Genomic DNA, 22,790 nt, shown 5'->3' with positions numbered 1-22,790 from the left:
AGACCGACGTCTTACCTGGAAAAAGCATATAGATACGAAATTGACTCAAATGAAGTTAAAATTACTACAAATTTAATGCCTAATTGGTAAAAACTCGAGATTGAGTTTAGATTGCAAACTTTTGCTGTACAGCTAAATAATAAAACCCATATGGAGCTATGGAATTCAATTATGGGGCACGGCCTCAGCTTCTAATATTGAAAAAATTCAAAGATTCCAAAATAAAATATTACGAATGATAACAGCAACGCCTTGGTATGTGAGAAATATTAACATTCTCCCTGGTGAAAAATGAAATAAATAAACAAGCGGAGTCATATTTGAAAAAGTTAGAAGTTCACCCAAAACCCACTTGCACGAACATTAATGAGAAGTAATGGCTACATCCGACTAAGAAGAAGGAATCCAACAGACCTGCGCTGATGATAGGATCTATAAATTAAACATAATTTTTCGTCCAACTGTGGTGGGACGTAAATAAAAAATAATATTTAGATTTAAGATTTGAACAAATTATTGATAGTTCACATTATATTGTGAAGATAAATAAAATATGAAATAAAAAAAAAAACATACACTTAATAGGAAATCCATCGATATTAACGATTAACATAACCCAATTTGCCATTAATTCCTATGGGGTTCTTACCTACAAGGATTATTGGTTTTGTGTTGATCTGGCATTATTATTCAAAGCAGAATAGAATTTTCAAGCAACAACAAATAACGCAGATTTTGTTTTGGGTTTTTTCCTTTCCTTTTGTATTGTTATTGTTGTTAGACCAACTAATAAACCAACCAACAGACTCGAGCGAGGAAAATGTTCGTTGATATTTCAAATATTAAAACCAACAACTATGCGTAACAACAATAAAAATAAATGGTAGATGGATGTCCTGCTGTTGAATTGTAAAAACGAATTGCGCGCATTTTCTCTCTTTTTATTACAGGTAAACAAAAGAAAGTACAAAATAAAACAGAAATACAAATAAAACGAACTGGAAAAATAGGAATTTATAGATACAAACAGTTGAGTATTGCAGCAAGAATTGCAAAGTAAGACAAGCTGAGGATCAATGTTTTCTACCCTTAAACTAAATGTTATGTGTTGTTGTTGTTCTTGTTAATGTGTATATCTACATGCAAACATTTGAAGTAGGTAGAGGTAGCAAAGGATATCAGCAGGCAAAATGGGACTAAGTGTCGGCTTCAGCAGCAAATGTAATGATAGTGATAAGACCAAAAGAATTTTAAAGCAGTTGATATTAGAACGGCACAGCGTAAAGTTGTTTTAAAAAAGCGGTATTAAAAAAAGTATATTCTTGTTTGAATTTTATAAGTGATTTGCATAGAAAAAAATTGTATAATTTTAATTTCCATAAAAGTGTTTTTCGGATTTTCATACAAAAAATTGAGAAATTTTAATTTCCATAAAAGTGTTTATTAGTTTTTCATAAAAATTGTGAAATTTTAATTTCTATAAAAGTGTTTCTCAGATTTTCATACAAAAAAATTGCGAAAATTTAGTAAAAGTGTTCGGATTTTCATACAACAACAAAATTTGTGAAGTTTTAAAAGACTTAATAATGGAAACCAAAGTGGTAAGTCTAATATAAAAACTATTTTGAAATAAAACTTCGGTTTTTTATTAACATTTTAATCATATTAGATAAATTAAGGGATTTTACTAAATAATAAACAAAAATAATTCTGAAATTATTGGCTGAATTATGAAACCTATTTCAGTCATTACTTTGTTAGCAAAAGAGAACCAAACGAATACTAAATAACAATGTAACTCTTTTTTAATTGAATCCGGGAAAACCCTTAGAAAAACTATGGTTTATAATATTTTCAAATTAACACATTAATTTAACCGGATCACCCTGGCGACAAAGTTTTGTGAAAAAAAAACAACATAAATGATGACTTCAAAAAATTTAATTCTGTAGCAAAATGCCAATAGATGTCAATAATAATGTATTAAAGACTCTAGAAAAGGTGGTTAGAAAAGTGACCACTATACCCCAAAGAATTAAATCCTTATTTCTTGAATTTAATTCCATTACAAAATAGCTAAGGTATTGAATGATTAAATTTTACTTCAATTCAAATCTAGTTAAAAAAGAATTTAGTCAAATTTGTTCAATTCATTTTGTACAATAAATGATTAAAAGCAAAACTGAATGAAGAACAAATATTTTAAATCAATTTGTATGAGATTTGAAATAACAGACATTTAATCATTCAGATATGAATTAAATTCATTGTGAATTAATTCAACGATAAATGAATTCTAATTTAATAAAATTTATTGAGACTCAGACTAATGTGCTGTTTTTCTATAGCGAACGAATGCTTTGGGCGGATGTTTTACATGTACATACATATTTTGTTTCTGTTACAATAACAAATCTCATGTTAAATTTCCACTCAAAGTACTCGTTCGCTATAGACAAACAGCACATAATACAGTAAAATTAAATAACAATATTTTTTTTGGAAATACTTAAAATTGTAATGCATTTGGGGGATTCAAACTGTCTCCTATTAGGTCGTTTTGTCATAATGTCATAAAATATTTTTTTTAGTTTAAATAAATTTTTGTTGGATTTCAAACAAAAAAGTTATAAACTAATAAGACTTTTAGAACTATGTTTATTGGTTTGTCATAAAATAACACTTTTATATATATTTTACGACATTATGACATACGACCTAATAGCAGACCGTTTGAATCCCCCAATTATTTTAATTATAATAAAATGAACATATGAAACTTGCTTAACAAAATAAGTAAATGTTACAAATGCAGTACAGTGTTTGATCCCGACACTTAAAACAATTAATAGACTAACCCAAAACTAACTATCATAAGTTGTTATACAAATTTGAATTCAGTTTCACAAGATAACATATCCTTTATTATATTACCTGCAAAATAGTATATCAATAAATCATTTCATTATATTAAGAGGTATTAGTAAAGCCTTATCATAAACAATACTATTTGGAAATCATTTTTAACGCGTTTTATAATCATCATCATTATCTTAATATAGTATGTCTTTCAAACATTACCATTTTTTCATAACCTAGATAGCTAGTCTTTTTCCGCAGATCTCTCCAATTCTTATTAAAATATGTAAATATGCAGTGGAGTGATATCTCCCATACAAAATTAGTTAGTTATTTTCGACTATCAAGTGAACTGTAATTGAGAGATTCTCAAATTTTGTATGTGTTATTTTCGTATTTCCATTCATATTTTTTTTAATTTTACTAGGGTAGGGGTAGCGAAGTGCACCGGGTTATGTTAGTTAATTATTATAAGGCAATAATGAATGTTCAAGGGGGACCTATTTGAGATGTAAATATTTACATATATCTAAATATCTAAAGATATTAATATCTACTATTTAAATCAGGTTTTATTTCTGAAATCGCATGATTAGTTGATAATTTATTTAAGACCCCTTTCACACTAGGCAATTTAGTTCCGCAAGTCTCTTGTATAGATGCCAGAGGTAATGTCGGGTTAAGGAGAAGAAAATTTTGCATGCTGTTTTATTGTTGGGCAAGAGACTTGCGCAACTAAATTGCCTAGTGTGAAAGGGGTCTAAGAAATAGTAAAATGGCATAAAACATTCAAAGTAGTTTTTCTTGAAACGACTTTTTTTGAATTATGACGTTGTTGCAGCAAATGAGCGACATATATTTTTGTGAGCCTGCGATGAATATTTCGATGCGTTATAAACGGAATGACAAAATCAACATACCACAATCATTTTTGATGGTGGGAATAAATATAATGGAAAAGCATCAAGTATTTTCACGTACATATGTCTTTCCAGTTGTTCAAAGAACTGTCGGTGCAAAACCAAAAGGGCATCATTGAGTTGGAGAAATAATTTTTGAATATTATTCTGTCAATATCATAAATGACACTTAATTATACTTTAAAACTTGTGTTAAGTAGGCCAAATATTTAGATTTTTCTGTGATAAATTGCACATGAAATGTTGATCTCAAATCAAAAGCGAGAACGAAAAATAATATTTTTTTAAAAAAAGCTATATTATAACTCATTAGCGGAGTTCACTATTAAGTACGAATGGTCTAGCATCATTGCAAATGGAAAATTTTACCGTAATCCAATAAAAAAAATACTCACAAAAACCTTTACAATTTTGCATTTACACATTCGCAAGAACATGAGCATCAATCACTGAACTAACATCCCTTTTATAAATATTCTATAAAAAGTTTGAACAAGTTTGGATAAAACGAAAAATAAATATGTTAATATCAAGTTATGCTATTTTTAATACAACATTATACTTATTATTTTTATTCTTTCAATTACTTACAGATCCAATTACCAATCATGTCTGTAGTGGTCGGATCAGCAGACAAATTCAGAGGTATCCCAGAGCCAGGACAGCGCATTAATCGTCCCTTGATGGTCAATGCCTGGTCACAGACGACAGGCAGCGACTTTTCATATCTCCATGAAATCGAAAATAGGGAAAAGCAATCCCAAAGGGAAAGAGAATTGCAGGAAAAAGTAAGAGTATTGGAAGAAAATCTAAAGGCCCACACAGATTTACTGTCCCAAATACATGCCACCTCGGCAAGAACATCAGCTTTACTGTCACAGCAGCAACCTCAAAGTCAACAATACATCAATAATATTGGTTACAGCAGTGCTAATATTAGCAGCAACATCACTAGGGCAGCTCAAATAAGTCCCAAAATTGTAAATGCCCTAAACCCTACCCAGCAAGTGAATTGTTCTCCGGCAGAAAGCGTAAAATATACAATTATAGCCGAGGGTACGGGTAATAATAATGATGAACCAATAGAAATCCATTTGGCCGAAGACGATGGGGCATTAAATTTAAACAGTTCTGCAGATTCAGGACGTTTAGAGATTTGTCTGGCTGCCGAAGATAACATTGAAATTAAGTCGGAATATAATAGTGACAATAATTCCACGACAATTCATCATCAGGCAGCTGCACCAACACCTACAGACACAACGCCAAGTGAACATCATTTCATAAAGAGGAGAAAACTTGCAGCAGAGCAAGCAATTGTAAAATATGAAAGCAATAATCAGTCAATTACAACCTACTCTACCATACAACAGCAACTACCAACCCAAAAGCGTCGTAGCAGCGGTAATAGCTTACTTAAGGCACAGAAAATTCAAATTACCAGCATACAAACCACACCAAGTCAAAATGGCAATCCCTCATCCTCAAACAATAGCACTCCAGGTAGTGATATGAGCAATATTAGCTATGATCCTGAGAATGTTATGGTATCGATTGGACCTAACAACACCCGCATACCAGCAAAGTTGTATGAAAATATGAATTGGACCTCTGCCTCGATAGCGACTAGGAAGCTGCTAATGGCAATTTTCGATCGGAAAGTTTTGGCAACACACTCGATGACTGGCAAACCTTCACCGGCCTTTAAGGACCAATGTAAACCAGTAAAAGAAATGTTGGATCCTCTTGTAATAGCAGATATTATATTTGCGGTAACTCGCAAGTGTCAAGTTTCCGATAAAGAAGTGCGAAATGCCATCACCACCAAATGTGCCGACGAAAATAAGATGATGAAGCTGCAAATGAATAAACGAACGCCAATGAGGGAAATTAATTAAGAAAATCTAATTGGTTAAGACAACACACTCTCTTTGATTTCTATATATAAAATTAGTATTTTTTAAAAAATCATAGATTTTAAATTCCAAAGTTAAAATATTTTAATAAAAAATAACGTGCACTTATTCTATGAGTGTTAGACTGAGATGTATGTATGTACTATATTTAAGTATTTGATTTGTATTCTAGTAATTAAAATATATGTATAATGTGACATAATTTTATTATTAAATAAAAACCAAAAACTAATTTAATTTGTAACAACATGTACCTTTTATATAAATAAAAATATTTTAGTTTTAAATTATAAACTTGTTTAAGTTAAAATTATACAATACTTTAATTTATTTCTAAACTTATTGAATTAGAAATATACATATGTTTTTAAATACATTAGATAACTAAATTTTTAATAAACAATTTTAATATAAATATTTTTTCATAAAACTTAATAAATAATTTGTTTTTTTTTTTTTTTTTAATTCTTGACTACAAAGGTTGGAACTTCGCTAAAAGAATCATATTTAGTTGAAATTTTAAGAAACAGAGTTCTATTGAATCCTGATTTAATTAATTTTATTCGCTTATATTCAGGTATGCCGCTGACATCAAATTCGTATGAAAGTGAAAACATAAACTTATTCAGAAAATTCCACTTTCAAATGGAAAAGTGGAAGTAAAAAATTAAAAATGTGTAAATAAAAGCAAACATTTTAAAATATTTCATATTTTCCAATTTCAATCTCATTTTCATTAGCCAAGCCAAATATACATATGTTTTTCAAGTAATAATACATATAGATAGGAAAGTCTCCTGTCAAAGACCTAACTCAGTTGTGAAAAACCTAAGTAATGAGAATGCCATAGTAAACAAAGCTAAACAACACTCGTATGTGTGATTATTTTGAGTAATTTTTTTGTTTGAGTTTTTTTCTAAAAATTCTAAATAAAGAACAAGTAAGAGAGCTTATATACCCTTCACCAAATTATACTTTAACCCTTTCAGGGTCAAAAATAATTTAGGTCGAGCTAAAAGTATTAAAAAGAAATATTTATAATTTGAATACGCTGAATCCGGGAAAAATATTTTTTTTGTATTTGGTTGCTCTGGTTGTCAGTGTCTGTCTTTTATTTAAAACAAAAAATTAAAACTAACTGTATTTTATTATACAGTAAAAGCGCATAGAAACAGAGTATGTTATAATGTCGAATATATTCGACAAAACCACTGAAAGGGTTAAAATAAAAATTTTAAATATTTTTAGGTAAACAAAATTTAAATTTTTATTCCAGTTGTTTTTCTAAATAGTTTTTTTAATTTTTTTTTTAAATTTTAAAATTTTTTTAAATTTTATAATTTTTTTTAATTTAAAAAAATTTTTTTTTTTAGTTTTTAAATTTTTTTCGATTTTGACCCATTGTAGGTCCAACTTACTATGGTCTTATATACGTCGTTGCACAGGTCTTTGAAATATCTATCATTAGATATCCATATTGTCTATATTAACTATTTAGTAATCCAGATATGGGTCAAAAATCATGGTTGTCCTGGTTTTTTCATTATATCTCAGTTATTTGTGGACCGATTTTCTCGATTTTAAATAGCAACCGAGCCGGAAGAATTTCGGAGATATTGATGTATCATTTCAACACACAGACGGACAGACGGACATGGCTATATCGACTCCGCTATCTATAACGATTCAGAATATATATACTTTGTGGGGTCGCAAATGAAAAGTGTAGAAATTACAAACGGAATGACAAACTTATATATACCCTTGCCACTCATGGCGAAGGGTATAATAATCTATTGATCGTTTTAAATATATAGGAATATACGGAATATTTGAAGAGCATCGGAACATTGGTTTAGAACATTGTTAACCAAACTCTCACAACAAAAGATTTGCTTCGTATTCTAGTGTTACGATGTGTGTACACTAGGGTGGCCCTTAATAAACGAAAGTTGGATTTTGGCCATTCTCACCCTCCAGTTCGGTGAACATTAGTAAAAAAATCATCCTGAAAAAATTTTAGGTACATCGGTTGTGGATAAGACGTGCCGCAAGCCCTCTGAAGTTTTGAGATGCATTTAGGGAAAAAAAATGCATTTTTTCAGTTTTTGTAAAAATTTTGCCATTAAAAAATTACTTTTGCAATTTAATTTAAAAGAATCGAAATGTGTACGTAATTGTCGTTCTAATAAGACATAAAAAACAGAAATTGGTCAAAAAATGTTAAAGTTATTAAAAATTATTAAAAAGTCTCAGGCAAGTAGAATAAGAAAGGTAGGAACAAAATTAACATATTTTGATAAATATTAAAATTAATGCTCATTTTTACTTAAAATAAGTCCATATTTACTTGTATATGAGTTTTTGTCTTCGTAGGATACCGCTAACCTATTCTTAGGTATGAACAAAAAAAATAATTTTTTTTTAACGGCAGTTTCAAAACTCCATTTTCAAATTTTTAAAAATGTTGTTAAACAAATTTCATAATTTTTTGATCATCTTATTGGGATTTATTAAGAATATAATAGGTAATAAAAATGTGAAAAAATTATGAAAATATCTCTTATAGTTTTTCCGTACCTGCGATTTAAATTTTGAAATTTTCGAGAAAAATCAATTATTTGGCAATTTTTAGGCGAATGAGCTCTATTTCCTTACTCTTATGAATTTTAAGCAAAACTTATTCAGAATATTATAGTCCAGATAATTCTAAATATACTCTGGAACTTTTAATAAAATCGGAAAACGTTAACCCTTAAATCGTGAAGGTCAAAGGACAAATTTTTCAATATTTGGAATTTCTCTTGAATTTTTTTTCCTATTATATTCTTAATAAATCCCAATGAGATGATCAAAAAATTCTGAAATTTGTTTAACAAAATTTTTAAAAATTTGAAAATGTAGTTTTGAAACTGCCGTTAAAAAATTTTATTTTTTTGCTCATACCTAAGAATAGGTTAGCGGTATCCTACGAAGACAAAAACTCATATACAAGTAAATATGGACATAAAAATGAGCTTTAATTTTAATATTTATCAAAATATGTTAATTTTGTTCCTACCTTTCTTGTTCTAGTTGCCTGAGACACGTTAATGGCCTGGAGAATTTTTAATAACTTTAACATTTTTTGGCCAATTTCTGTTTTTTATGTCTCATTAGAACGACAATTACGTACACATTTCTATTCTTTTAAATTAAATTGCAAAAGTAATTTTTTAATGGCAAAATTTTTACAAAAACTGGAAAAAATGCATTTTTTTCCCCTTGTAAATGCATCTCAGAACTTCAGAGGGCTTGCGGCACGTCTTAACCCCAACCGATTAACCCAAAATTTTTTCACGATGATTTTTTTTACTAATGTTCACCAAACTGGGGGGTGAGAATGGCCAAAATCCAACTTTCGTTTATTAAGGGCCACCCTAGTGTACACTGAACCAAATTTCTTATGAAAATATCCTTCAATGGCAACACTTGTAAATAACTCATGTTCGTTTTTTAATTTCGGTTTCACATATATAAGAAACTCACACATAGACGGTGCCCGCGGGCGTACTGCTGGAGACCAATGGTTTAGAATACAACAATGTACAAAAAAGAATAATTCTTTTACAGCTCTGAAACAGTCATAAATATGGATAAACACAAAATCTTACCAGTTTTTACCCCCTTAAACGTAGACTTTTGAAAAAGTACTTTCTAAATACACATGTTTGTGACTATAGTGAGATAACTTAAAAATGTTTTCCTTTTAAACAAATATTCAGTGTTTAAAAACTAAAGCTACCTATTTGTCCCGTTTTTTTCCATTTTTATACCCTTATGAGTTCCAAATTTCAATAAAAATCGGTTCAGCCGTGATGCTCAAATAAAAAACAAACAAACTTACAAGGACATTTATATACATATTTATATGAATATGGATTAATGTACATTGAATTCAATTTGAAGAAAATTCGTTTATTTTAATAAATTGTCTGTAGATTTAAGTAAAAACTCAGTGGATTTAACGAATTTTTTCGTTATTATTACCTGCGACATTTGGTTGATTTTTTTATGTTAAACTATTGATATCAACAGTTTTATGTTCTTGGCATAACAGAATAGAAAACAAACTAAAGGCGCACATTTAGGTTTTTATTGTTATTAGTCCAACTGACATAGGCAAACAAATGGTCGCTGATATTTCAATAAATGTTCCATAAAATGTACCTTTATGAGTAAATGGAAAATCAAACTGATTTTGGATTGTAAAAGGAAATTACGCGCACACTCTCTATTCTCACTCCAGGTAAATAAAACGAACTGGAAAAAAGATGTAGGAATTTATAGACACAGGCAGATTGTATTGCAGTAATAATTACCAAGTAAGACCAGCTGAGGATCAAAGTTTTCTACCTAACCTTAAATTATTATTATAATTGGTATGATTGTTTGCCTGTTACAAGCAGGCAACAATTGACATATTTAGGTAGCAAAGGATATCAGCGGGACTAAGTGGCGGCATTAGCAGCAATTGTATATAGGAATAAGACCAAAGGAATTTTAAAATATTTATTATCAAAAACTCACAGTGACAACTTCTTGCTAAAGTGACATTTAAAAATTAAAGTCTTGTTCTAATTCTTACTGGAATCTTAAAACATTAATTATCAAAAACTCACAGTGTCAACTTCTAGCGCTAAAGTGATATTTAAAAAATAAATTATTATTCGAATTCCTACTGTGAAATTTCATTCTAAAAGGAATTATAATGGAGGCAAAAATGGTAAGTTTAATTAAAAAGCTATATTGAAGCAAAAATTCCTTTTTATTATCACAAAAATCGTTTAACAACACGAGAATCGCTACCATGACTGAAAACACTTTAAACTTTTTTCAAAATGATTTGAATAGAAGAAAATAATAAAATGTTACTATGTGAAAGTATTTAGATTATATTACAACATTTTAAAGACAAAAATAATAGTTTAAACTGATTATATTTAATTTTTTAATGTTTTAGGCTAAAATTGCGGCGAAAACTAGGCTCCCAATTAGCTTGTAGTATGAATGAATTTGATTCTGATTGTTTTTTTGCTATTGTCAAATTGTTTATTGAAACCGAATGTATATTTTCTATTCACTTTTTTAGTTTTTGTATACATATATTTACAGAATATATATTGTTTTATTATAAGAGAAAAATCTGTCACGTACAAATCGTCCAAAGATTGTTTTTATTTAAATATGACGGATTGTAAAGGAAAAGTATTTCGTTTAGTGTAAGCAATTAAAAGAAAACATAACGCCTCTCACGATTCGAATATTTTTGCATATTTCTACATGTACCTCAAAATTAGTTCCGTTTTATGTCACGTACGATATATCGTTATTTCGTTCAATATTTTGGATAACATTATTTCGAAAGAACTTTTTCAATATTTTAAAATATAGTACCCTCTGAATGGAACATAAAGTCCAAATTATTTTTCAGATACTCTTACACTCAGGGAAAAAGTGCAACTTAAAAATAAGAACGCGTCATATTAATTCAATAATTCTCAATATAATATAAAACTTATAGTGAAATACATTAAATAAATAATTTTCAACTTTGAATTAATGTAGTTTCTATTTATTTCGTGAGATACATTGAATCAAGATTCATATCATTAATTTCATAATTAAGTTGAAATTTAAATTGCAAAATATTAAATTAATAAGAAATATTATTAAATCTATATGCCAACACTTTAAATCAATATGTAAACCATTGCAGCTGATTCCCTCTTGATTAAGTTGTAAAATTTTATTTGTTGTGGACGTTTAAAAATCGGTTTTGAAATAAAATAATTGCTTTTTTTTTATTTTTTAATTATTTTTAGTTTGGAATTGAAGATGTCGCAGATTCACTCAAGTCTGAAATAAGAAGATAGGTGCAAGGCAGCAGTCTAAATAGTACATCTTCAGCGACATCCCCTGTAGTCTCCATAAAGAAATTAAAACCATACATTTTTTTAAAAAAAATTAATCTATTCTCAATGTTATTTAGGATTTGCCAACTCTTGGCATAAACTTCTAAGGGAAGAGCGCTTTTAGACGTTTATACTAAGCAGCGCTTCCAGAACTGTAATCAGGTTGAACTCATAATTGTTGAAGAAACCAACTGTCAGAACATCCACCTAGGCTTCTGAATAAATACACGCATCAAATCCAAAATTTTTATCAATAGTGTGCATTTTAAATTAAATAACGTTTCAATATAAAATCAAAGCTAAATAACCTTAATATTAAATTGATTCATTCTTAATTCAATATTGTTTAAATTTTATTTCTAAAATAAAAAATATAATTTCAATAACTTTTCCACATGCAATGCATTGTTTCAATAAGACGAAAATATTATTCTATAAGAATTCAATATTAATTCAATGCCGAAAAATATTATTTCTACATTGTTTCCATATTAAAATTATTAATATAGGGCAACTTTAAATTAATATTGTTCCATATTGAAATAAAAATTTCAACATTACTAGACTTCCGTTACACAGAAAAAAGTTTCAACATAAATATTATGATTTGATTTCATTGATTTCAATTCATAACATTTATAAATAATTTCTTAAATATTAAGATTTTGTTAATAGTCAAATTAAATCTAGAAGGCTTGAAAAATATAACTTCAATTTCATTTATATTTTTATGTTGTTGAAAAATGTTTGAAATTTTCCTTGGAAATTTTTTTATTTATTTTTATGATTTCCAGCTACAAAATGAGCAAATATGCGCGAAATTGATTAAATCTTTTTAAGGGGATGATATGCTTAATGTTTATTTATATTTTATTATGTTTAATGATACATATTTTTAATTTTCAGATATTGTTGATTCATCTTAAAATATTGGCCAATATATGGCTATTATGCAAATAGTTTTGAATTAATTCATTAGATAATGCAATTATAATGCAATTTATTATAAAATATTATTAAATTTATGCAAAAAAAGCAAAAATTTCCGTCATGAACAATTTTATAATATTTATGAACATGTTCTTAATCTGAATGAAAAAAGTTTGGGAAAAAAAGTCAAGTTCGATTAATAATATTTATTACAAAATTCATTCCAATTATGAATTTTTTTTTCTGTGTAATGTTTCTTATTGATTCAATATGGTTTTTATTGATTTTAAGTTGATATTTCTCTGGGTGTATTTTTGAAAAATCTATTCCACTCTATATAGGCGTATAAATGTCACGTACGATGATATGGTGATAAATCGTCAAAACGACAATATTCGAAACAATTAATTTTCAATTCCATTTTAATAATCAAATTATATTTAATTCCTTTGAGAATTTTTATCTGTATAGAATTAATTCCATATTGAATCACTAAAATTTTCTTGAATTCAAATCCATTAGAAAATAGCTTTAAAAATGTATTGTATGATTAAATTTTTCATCAATTCAAATCTATTACAAAAACGTTTAAATTCCTATTTTCAATTCATTTTGTGAATGATTAAAAGCACAACAAAACGGAATGAAGAAAAAATATATTCACCCCTATTGTGTCGATATCGGGATTCGGGATTTTAGAAATGTAAATCCCGGGATCCCGGGATTTTTCGGGACCCCGGGATTTTTCGGTATCCCGAGATTTCGGGATTTTTCGGGACTTCGGGATTTTAGTTAAACGTCAAAAACATCAAATTCAACAATAAAAACTATTAATTTTATTAATATATTTAAGTAAAAATATAACAAATCAAAAACTAATGCATTAAATTAAAATAAATGGTCCATGATTTCCCCTAGCTCCATACAATTGTCCCCCGGAGTACTGTTTGAGCAGTCATAAATATCTTGATTATGCGGCAATCCTTATAAAATTTTGCACAAAATAAGTTGTAAGTACTCTGAAATTATACTGTAGAGTACTGCAGAAATCGGGCTACATTTGCCCCTAGTCCCCTTCAGAAAATAACTTGAACATAAATTTCGTAAAAGTGTAAAAGCCTGTCAATGCAAGGGAGACGTGCTGCTCCCTGATTCAAATGAAAAAATCTGGCAGCGTTTGGATTTGAAGCGAGATTAGTATTATAAATATGCTGAAATTTAGCTTTCTAAGTATTTTGGGTGCTTCAAAATCTTACTAAAATCTCATAATAATTCGGGATTTGTTAATTTCGAAAAAATCCCGGGATTCTTTTTCACAAATCCCGGGATTTCGGGATTGGCATCCCTAGTAAATACCGATTTAGCGTCGAGGTGATGTCGATGTCGACTCAAAGTGACAACGAATACAAAGTGATGCCGACATCGACATACATAATAGGGGTGATTAATTTAATTTGTATTAGAATTGAATTTACAAAACTTGAATCATTCAAAGTCTGAATTAATTCCATTATGAATTGATTCAACGATGAATGAAGCCTATTTAAATAAAGGCTTTTGAATGAAGCTAAATAAATAAAAGTTGAGAATAGTGTTACGAAATTGTACTTGAATTCAAATATAACGATTTTAAGGGCTGATTTAAAAGTAGCATAATGCTTTCAAATAACAGTGCTGTAATAGCAGACTGTAACATATCTGTGGGCATTATTAAATAAAACCTTTCAGTTGACCATTGATTCAGTTAAGGAACATTGTAGAAAGTACACCACAGATGGCGCATGTATTAGTAAGATCTAGAATATTCGAACTTTGACAGTTAAAGAGCAATCTAGAGTGCAGATGGCAGTGTTATAAATAGTGGCAGAGGTTGCAGTCGTGAGTGAGTTTATCAGAGACGCTTTTCGAATAAACATCAACTGAGTGCCTTAAAGTGTGTTGTGTTTTTCAAGTAAATTCGTGTACATTATAAATTGTGTCTGTATTTCTGAGAATTTATAAACGTGTATAAAAAACATTGAGTGGCTATTTAATTCTGTGGTTGTTGTACATTTTGAATAAATAAAGAGTTGTTACAATTTTCAAACTACTGAACGGCTTTTATTTGCTATCAAAAGTATCCGGTTTATTTAAAGGAAATAAACCAACGTTTTGAAAAGGTTAAAACGTAACAATAGATTTATGGAATGAATGGCTGACATTTTTACTTCCGAATTAAGATCTTAGTGAATTAAGTTCAATTTTAATTAATTAATATGAAGCTCTGTGTATATTTTCTGTGAATAAAATATATTTTTAATTTTCTGAATAAATTTATAATGTCTAATTTATTGCGATGAATTGCTAAATTCAAAATTGAATAGTTTTATTAATTAAATTTGTTTCAAACATTTAAACTTATATCTAAACAATATTATTATTTTGTTAATATCTAGTGATTCCTATAATATGTTTTATTTCAATTATTTACAGATACAATCACCAATCATGTCTGTAGTGGTCGCATCAGCAGACAAATTCAAAGGCATACCAGAGCCAGGACAGCGCATTAATCGCCCTTTGATGGTTAATACCTGGTCACAGACTACCGGTAGTGACTTTTCATATCTCCATGAAATCGAAAATAGGGAACAGAAATCTCAAAAGGAAAGAGAATTAGAAGACAAAATAAAAGTATTGGAAGAAAATCTAAAGGCCCACACTGAATTACTATCTCAAATTCATGTTGCCTCGGCAAGGACATCAGCATTACTATCACAGCAGCTACCACAAAGTCAGCAATGCCTTAATAATGTTGGTTACAATAACCACAGCAGTGCTAATATTAGCAGCATTAGTACTACAACAGCACAAGTAAGTCCCAAAATTGTTACTGCCCAAAACCCCACCAAGCAAGTGAATTGTGCTGCTGCCGAAAGTGGATCGGATGAATATCGGATGAACCGATATTCATTAATTTGGCCGAAGATGATGTTGCTTTAAATTTAAACAGTTCAAGGGATTTAGGACGTTTGGAAATTTGTCTGAATGCTGAAGAAAGTCTTGAAATTACAACTGAATATAATAGTGCCAACAATTCCACAAGAATTCAACATCAGACGGATTCAGCAACTTCACACACAAAACATCATGTCATAAATAGACAAAAACTGGCAACACAGCTAATCAAAGATCAAAAAATTCTATTTTCTAATGATCTACCAACCCAAAAACGACGTATAGTTTATGGCAATAGTTTAAGTAAGACAGCTAAAGTCAGAATTACGAACTTAAACACTGGAATAATCGAAAATGTCATTCCGTCACCCACAGACAGTAGCAGCGCTGATACGAGCATCATAAGCTACGATCCTGAGAATGTTATGGTATCTATTGGGCCCAACGGAACCTGTATACCGGCAGGGTTATATGATAGCACGAATTGGACATCTGCCTCTATTGCGACTAGGAAACTGCTAATGGCCATATTCGATCAGAAAGTCTTGGCTACACACTCTATAATTGGCAAGCCTTCGCCGGCCTTTATAGACCAAGGCAAACAACTGCAACAAATGTTGGATCCCAAAGTAATAGCAGATATTACATTTGCAGTAACACGCAAGTGTCGCGTTTCCAACAAGGAAGTACGTGATGTCATCACGACGAAATGTGCCGACGAAAGTAAAATGTTAAAGTTACAAATGAATAAACGCACGCCAATGAGGGAAATTAATAAATAAAATAGTATTGGATAAGACACTCCTCTAATAATGAAACGTGCAGCCATTCTGTGGGTGTTAGACAAAAATATTATTAAAATATTAGACTTACAACATACTTAATCTATTCTTACTAGATCAATAAATGTAAAATTATTGTAAAATAGTTTAGTTTTAAGTTATAATCATTATGATTGTATTTATAATATGACTTGTTTAAGTTAAAATTATACTTTAATTTACATATTAATTCTAAAAAGTTAATTACAATAGAAAAATATACATATTTTTAAATTTAAATAAACATCAATAAGTTTAGTTTTATTACGTGCAAATACATATTTTTTTTAAATTAAAATAATTAACTAATTTGTTTTTTTTTTTTTAAAAAATTGGGGAAAAATTGTTCTATAATGATTTTCAGATTGTGTTCAAAACAAAACACGCAATAAAATACGGCAAGTTTTCAAAAATTGATGAGCCAAAAATAGTGAAATACATAGTTATGTGTTTATCAAATAAGAACAAATGTGTATATAATTCGAATAGTTCCTTATGTCCAACAAAACAAACAAAATTTCGATTGGTTCTGCTATTCACCAAGAAACAAAATTTGGAAAATTATATTATTTTGTCCAAAACAAGAACAATTAATCGGGCGAAACAAAAGATTTAAACACTAAACCTGTTATACGTATGCACAATGGTTTAGAAACTGTTTTTTTTTTTAAATAATTCGGTATCTTGGAAATTATTGGATATATTGTTACTAGAGATGCCAAACGGGGAATCCCGTTCCCGAAAATCCCGGGGTTTTCGGTATTTATTAAACCCCGAAGCCCGGGATTTTTTAATTTTAAATCACGGGATTTTCTAAATCCCGTTTTTCATAAATAAATACGGGAAATTTTCATTTTTGTGTGCCTTTTTTTATCCATTTTGACATTCTACATGCCCGAATATCGCAAAGTGATGTTCAGCAAAGTAGTTAAGCGCAACTCCTGCTACAACATAGTTAATAACGGAAAACGGTATTTTTGGTTTTCCTAGAGTGGGGCTCGGGAAAATCAATTCTTCACATTTTTTTTAAGTTATCTAACAAACCTCAATTTAAATCCTCTTCCAACGAAATTGATTTTATCTCAGATGAGGAGCTCGAACAAAATGAAAATATTTCGATTGCTCAAAGGCTAAAAGATATTATTAATAAATGTAAAAAACCGAAATAACAATATCGATACGAAGTTATAATGTAGATTTGCAACTTAGAAAAGAAATAGATAACTTTATTTCAGAAGGGACAAGAGTAAAATACTTGCAGATTTGTTATAAGTATTTGCAAACGGTTTTTCCAATATGAAAGATGTTTTTCGGCAGCAGCATATGTCGGAAACAAAATTCGTTCCAGAATGGCAGACGAAACCATAGATGCAATAGTATGCTTTATAGTGTCTAATAAAAATTGATTGCTAAATAAAAAATTTACTTTCAATTGTAAAGACATAATTATGTACGTTTCTTTCTTATAATTTTCGGGATTTTAGATTTCCCGAAACCCTTTGACAAATTTGTACGTTTTTTCATATAATGCGTGCAAAAATCTGTTACACTAAAATTTCTTTTAAGTCAGTATGTGTTTGAATTCAAAATTTACATTTGATATGTTAATAACATTTTGTACGCATTATATGAAAAAACGTACAAATTTGTCAAAGGGGGCAAGGTTTGTGGAACTTCAGAGGAGTAAATAAAGGCTTTTTATATAAGTATTTAATATTGTTGAAAACCTTAGGACTTGAGGATTGATATTTTAGCAAAATTAAATAATTTTATAAAATTTTGAGACGTCATTTACCTTAAAAACTAAAAAAATACAATATGGTGATTTTGCACAAATAAAAATACAAAATTTGAATTAATGTAAAATTTTAACAGTTAAAGATATCATAACGAAATTTGGAACCAATATAGACCCAAATGTCCTTAAATCAATGGCATTAGAATTTTTGACATTTTTCAAATACCGAAATTCCTAAAACGGGGAAAATGTGTTCCAAAAACTGAGTTTTTTTAGAAAAGTGCCTACTGTGATGTTATTTACAGTGTGATAGTAAAAACACTTAGTAAATATTTAAGAAACATATGAGGTTATACAAATATGGAGCTTTTTCGTGGATCGGTGCTTTGCCTTTTTAGACTTTTTTACTCAAACCGAAATTTTTTTTTGAAATTGGGCAAGTTTGGATAGGACTGGGTATGTCCGTTTAAGTGAGCCAAATTTTTCTTTACACGCTTTTGCATTAAGTTGTCTTTCCGGATCATATAAAAATTCTATATAGTCCCGAAGAAAAATTTTTTCTACAAAAGAAAAAATATATGGATTTTTTTGGGAAAAACGTAAAAAAATACGGCCCTTTTTAGAAGTTCCAACTTTGGATGCATATAACTTTTTATATTATATATTGATTCCTATGGTTCCAAAGTGGAACAAATGGCCACAACAAAGTTTTCCATTGTGATCTATCCCGTGCTATCAGCTTCACTTCGGCCCAAGACTTTTCATTTAAGTTTGCTTCAGTCTCTATTTGTCTCCTCCAGGTGTTAGCGGGTCTGCCTCTTCTTCTACTGCCTTGGGGGTTCCAATCAATTGCCATCTTAGCTACGTTGTCGTTGGTGCGTCTGAGAACATGGTCAATCCAACTCCATTTACGAATGATTATCTGGTTACGTATTGGTGTTTCACCTGCTCTTTCCCACAGGTCTCTGTTTGAGATAACATTCGGCCAGAATATCTTGAGAAGTTTTCGTAACGAGCGATTAATGAATACCTGCATGTATTGCAAGTCTAACTTTTTATAGGGAAGAGATAATTGTTAGCAAGTTTTTTTTATTTTATGTAGAATTTTATCGCCAATATAGCTGATATTTTAAAAATAAATTTCGACCCAGCGTAGGCCCGCCATATCTAAAAAACCATAAAAAGATCGAGCAAAATTAAAAAAACTAGTAAGCGTATTTTTTGTAGATCTTCTCAAGGACTATTTATATTCAAAATGTCAGCTCATTCGGATCATAAATGGATTTTTGGCTATTTTTTTTTAAAAAATTTGCGACCCGAGGTGACCAACTTTGAGGGGCTACATACTGGCCCCCATTAGCGCTAGGAAGCTGAACAAAAGTAAATCAACGCGAAAATACCTCAGCTCAAACCATGTGAAATTTTGTAACAATAACCCCAATAGTTCCCAAGATACCGAATTATTTCCAAAAAAAACTAGTTTCTAAACCACTGTGCGATGAAACTAATGTACAAGTTCCAAGTCATGATTTATATGTGGACGAGGTAATGTTCAAGAACAATTCTGGACAAAAAAAAATAATCAAAATTCTCCAAGAAGATTCTTGTATGGCAAGCCATTGGCAGTTGTGGCAAAAGAAGTCAATTATCTGTGACATAAGACACGATACGGAGTGTCTATAAATACGGCTTTTACCTTTCTTAAAAAACACAGGGTGCCTTTATATTTCTAGCCTGATTTGGCATCATGTCACTATAGAAAAATAATAATATAAATTTTTTACTACTGGAGGCAAATCCACCAAACTGTCCAGAACTTCGGAATGTGGAAAGGTATTGGGCTCTTGTAAAAAAAAATTAAAGAACACAGAAAAGGTATCCCCGCAACTATAAAATCTTTAATGGTAGGATTTCCGGAAAAAGTAAATAAATAAATAAATTTATAAATACCAAGTAATATGCCAATATTTTAATATTTAATGAATTTGTACAATATCATCATAATATTAATAGGCAAGTCGATTTCTTTAGACCCCTTTTACGCTCACATTATACATTCAATTTGGGCAAAAAATATACCATTTTAAAGGGAATTATTCACAGATGTGCAGAATATATATTTTATTGAAATCGGTTCAGTTTTTTAGGAGTTATAAGCGTTTAAAGATGTTACTAACACATATGCAAAAACGTGTACATGTGAACCTTAAGCTAAAAAGTAAACAAAGCAATGCGTGTTTGTCAAATTTTTTGTTGTAAATAAATAAGAGAAACAATTAAACAGTATTGATATCTCTCTGCTTTAGGTGAGAGTTGTTATAGAAAACAAAGAAGAAGACTTTAGTAATTTAAAGGTCACTTAAAAAAATATATTTTGAAGGTGCTTTTTTATTTTTTAACTATATTTCCATTCAAAATTGTTTTTATAAACCTTTGACAAATTTAAAAACTGTTTATGCATATGGGGGGTAAATATATAATTGTACATAAGTAAATAGTTATTTTATAATATGTGCATAACTATAATTGAGACCATTTTCAAACTTCATACGAATCAATTTTTTATCACTGCATGAAGCTTAATCAAAAATGCGAGGGGTCGGAAAAAATGTGAGTCACGTCCCATACAAAGTTAATTGTTATTTCTAAATATTTTGTGAGCTATAATTGCAAGATTTTCCAAATTTTGTCTAAATAGCTATTTTATCATTTTGCATAGTTTCACTGAAAATTTTCGGGAGTGGAATAGTGGGCATGGCACACCCAATTCGAAATATTTAATTTCGAATATCTGGAGAACTATAATTTTAAACTTTTAACGAATTAATTTCTTATTACTGTGTGGAGTTTAGCTGACTATAGACGGAATTAGATTAGAAAGCGTAGCACCTCCCATACAGAGTAAATACTGATTTCGAATATCTGGGGAACCAACATGGTAGGGGTCGGAATATTATTAATTACAAATTTCTTCAAACTTTTTCCGCATAACTGAAAATGGTCGGTATTGCATTAGAGGTCGTGTCATAAAGTAAATAATTAATTTTGAATATCTGGAGAACTATAATTCTAAAAGTATTTAAACTCTGTATCAATCAATTTATTACCATTCTACGGAGGTTAGCTAAAAACGAATTTATTCCTGATCCCTGTTCGAAGTATAACTAAACATGATGAGCTTAGTACGAATTACCCTCCCTTATAAAGGAAAGCTAAAGTAAATTTTACTAGGGTAGGGGTAGCGAAGTGCACCGGGATATGCTAGTTTTAATAAATTTACGTATTTTTGAGAATTTTTATATTGAATGCTTTAAGTTTTATTCAACCTAATACAAGTACAAATAAGTTTTTTTGACACACTCTTTAAAAGATCGTATTTTTGAAAACTGAAACTGAGGAATGTTTTCAAAAGAGTTTTCATTCAATCATTCAAGTTTTCTTTAATTCAAATATGTTACAAAGTAGCTTGATAAAAGTTATTGAATGATTAACATTATAAAATTTGCGAATTTCTAAACGAACGAATTTGTTACAAATTTGGTTTTAAACAGCCTGTTTTTATAAAATTTATGAATTTGAAACCGAACGATTCCTCAGCAAATGATTTTTTTTTTAAATCACACAATTTTTTTTTATTTTTCATGTGATTTTTATGTTAAAATTATAAAATTCTTTTAATAAAGTCGAAAAGTAAATTGTTTTCGTTACTGTGGCGAATTGAAAGTTTTATAAAAACATGGGGTTTTATTCAATTCATACATATCTATTAGAAATATGCATTAGAAAATGTTTTTGAATTCATTTTGTAAATGATTAAAATCAAATTGAAAGATGAAAATTTATCATTTAATTTGGATTAGATTTCAATTAATTAACAAAATTTTAAACATTCAAAGGAATGAATTTACTTAATTATGTATAAATGAATTCAGCAATGGTCTGACATGAAACCGTAATATTCCATCATGAAAACGCTAGGCCATATATTGTAATACCTGTTAAAAAGTATTTAGAAAGAAGTGGTTGGGAAGTTTTGCCTCACCCGCCTTATAGTACAGACCTTGCACCGTCCGACTACTTACTATTTGTTTCGATCAATGCAGAACGCTCTCTGGGATACGCTTCACTTTGGAACAGAGTATCTGAAATTGGCTTGATTCGTTCTTGGCCTCAAAAGATGAGCTGTTTTTTGGCTCGGAAGCCATATGATGCCAGGAAGATGGGAAAAGGTCATAGTTAACAATGGCCAATACTTTGAATAAACTACTTTATACCAAAGAATGTATCACGTAATATGCTACATATGTATATCAAATCATTATATCAAACCCATTATTTTCATACTTCCTATCTCAAGCTTAGGCCAGTCGTAATTCAGCTCTGGTTGGAGAAAGAGCCATTATCGCTTAAGGGCAATCTGGTCAATCACTCTCGCATTGGATAATGTTTGACGTCGTCTAACTATATCGCGTTGCAGTTTCTCGAAGTTTGCATTGTCCACATGCAATCGATTTTTGGTTTTCATAACCTAAGTTTTTAACACATGATTTAACATTCCAGCTTCCTATATGCAGATATATAGGTCGACTGGGAACTAAAATCGATGTTGGACAATTTGAGAGTTTTTTAACTCCGGCCAATTTTGCGCTGACGTCCTCAAATGTTGCAACTTTGTTTGTGAATAAAAGCCTTTGAATTAAGCTAAAGATTTTGTT

At 29.6% G+C, this 22,790-nt stretch overlaps 2 pseudogenes; both read left to right on the top strand.

Moving 5' to 3' along the window:
- The first annotated feature begins 1,586 nt into the window (after nucleotides 1–1,586).
- Nucleotides 1,587–5,695, top strand: LOC135950456 (protein insensitive-like; annotated as a pseudogene).
- Nucleotides 5,696–10,445: 4,750 nt separating this feature from the next.
- On the top strand, nucleotides 10,446–16,298 carry LOC135950455 (protein insensitive-like; annotated as a pseudogene).
- Nucleotides 16,299–22,790: the final 6,492 nt, after the last annotated feature.

This window comes from Calliphora vicina, chromosome 2 (genome assembly GCF_958450345.1).
Source record: "Calliphora vicina chromosome 2, idCalVici1.1, whole genome shotgun sequence".
In the NCBI taxonomy this organism is placed as follows: domain Eukaryota; kingdom Metazoa; phylum Arthropoda; class Insecta; order Diptera; family Calliphoridae; genus Calliphora; species Calliphora vicina.
The sequence above is the reverse complement of the archived record's forward strand: the minus strand, read 5'-3'. Positions and strand labels throughout refer to the sequence as shown.